Source organism: Lepeophtheirus salmonis, chromosome 14, assembly GCF_016086655.4.
Source record: "Lepeophtheirus salmonis chromosome 14, UVic_Lsal_1.4, whole genome shotgun sequence".
Lineage (NCBI taxonomy): Eukaryota > Metazoa > Arthropoda > Copepoda > Siphonostomatoida > Caligidae > Lepeophtheirus > Lepeophtheirus salmonis.
This window is the reverse complement of record NC_052144.2, coordinates 476,945-478,906: the sequence shown is the minus strand read 5'-3', so window position 1 is coordinate 478,906 and position 1,962 is coordinate 476,945. Positions and strand designations below refer to the sequence as shown.

The 1,962-nt window shown below is 34.4% G+C and overlaps 1 non-coding gene across 1 annotated transcript; it reads left to right on the top strand.

The window, feature by feature from the left end:
• Positions 1–1,404: 1,404 nt before the first annotated feature.
• On the top strand, positions 1,405–1,477 carry TRNAK-UUU (transfer RNA lysine (anticodon UUU)). Its single transcript has one exon. It is a non-coding gene; the product is annotated as a tRNA-Lys (tRNA).
• Positions 1,478–1,962: the final 485 nt, after the last annotated feature.

The following is a 1,962-nucleotide window of genomic DNA, read 5'->3' as shown; positions in this document are numbered from 1 at the left end:
AAATAAAGTTGTTTAAATAATTAACTAGTTAAGTTAATAGTTAATTAACTTATCTAAGTTAAGTTAAGTTGCATTAACTAGCCCAACTATGATTAGAAACAACAATAAATGAATGAAAAAAAGACTGGTGTTCATTATTCTTTTCCATCTCCAATCTTGCTTTATTGAAGGAACTGAATGTAAACAAAAAAATCTATATTATATTGTTGTCGAGATACCAATATTTTTGTAGAAGTTCCGGTACTCAAATACGTATCAGTTATTGTTATCATTTTTCGAATGAAATCATTTAAATCTAGAATGGGCAAAGGTCGAGTTCAAAACCTCCACCTTAAATCAAGTTGAGTGATATATATCTCAATTTGTTCATAAGTTATGGTCTGTTTTGTATTACAGAACCCCCTGATAGCTGAGGCTTTTGCAAAACTGATAGAGTGGATATTAATTAATAACGGGTCCCAGGGGCCGTTTTAGAGTAAGTGAGGCCTGGACCAAAAATTCTTGTGTAAGGTTATTTTCTTTCCAGTAACCTAAGAGAAAAAGGCCTAAAATCAGTTGATAATTGCCCAATTATTCCCATTTATGGAACTTGTAATGATCTAATAATTGATGTGAATATGTCACAGCTTAACATGAGTGAATTACTATAGGACATGAGCAAACTAAAAAATATGCATTGTCGGGTACCAAAATGTAGACTGATAATTAATGTTGATTTAGTCATGAATATTGGCAGGTTCATGGATTACTTTTTCATATTCTGGTTTAGTCAGGCTTTGTGCATAAATAAACTATCATAAACATAACCTTAACTCGTCATCCTGAGTGAGCAAAAAGCCAAAATACAGTGCATTTAAGATCTCCTATATGATGAAGTTGAGGTGACGATGATTATGGACTTTGTGGTATACTTCAGGACCAAGGTGAAGAATGATGGAGAAGACACCTCCAGGAAAACAGGAAGTGAAGGGCACAATTTAAAGAGGGTCTCGGAGCTCCTCTCCACCTTAGAGAAGAAGATCAAGGGGGAACTACCAAGTCGATGAATCACCCCACAAACGACTTGTCTGTATATCACAGTTAGAGAATTTTTTTTTTTTGAGGACTAAGTAATTTCTCGTAATTGGTGATAATGATGTATCACAAAAAAACTCATCTACAAAAAAACTTTACTTGCAAAAATATTAATGATTCAGCTTTTGAAAAAAATTATGTGCAAAATTTCATTTTGTAATCTGAGATGTAAAAAAGTTATGCTTTTGAAGTATTGTTTTTGAATATCCAATTCATAGCTCAAAATAACAAATCTTAAACTGTCGGAAATTTGCATTGTTTTTTTAGCCACGCAGCCACAAGTTAACTATTAAATTTTGTATTTTTAGAACTGTGTGGACAAAGTAACAAGCCCGTGTAGCTCAGTTGGTAGAGCGTTAGGCTTTTAACCTAACGGTCCAGGGTTCGAGCCCCTGCACGGGCTTCATTATTTTCTTCTGCTTTGCTCTTCTTTAGGAGCAAAAATATTTATTAAGCAGCACCTACCATCCTTCTACAAAATACCTTCGTTCCCCACACGGCATGGGGAGATCATTCATGCATTGAGCACGGCAGATCGCCAACATTCATAATTTGCCCAGCAGCACTAATGCTCAGGCTTAGTACTTTTTGCATTTATTACTGCCTTTATTGTTTTTATACGCTTAACTCCTATTGCCTCAAACATAATTACAACAAATTTGTTTGACCAACAAAGGTAATAAGTTATTTACTTCACAGATTGCTGAGGAAGAGGCAACTTTCAGATTCTACTGCAGGTGCAGTTACCCATGGATTTATCAACTATTTATTTAGTTTATTGCAGGCTTGGACCCGTTCACCCTTTTTCCGTTGAATGAATGTGTTGAATTTCACACAGCATTCACCATCTTGTTTTAAATAAAGTTCAAAAAATATTGAAGTATTTAC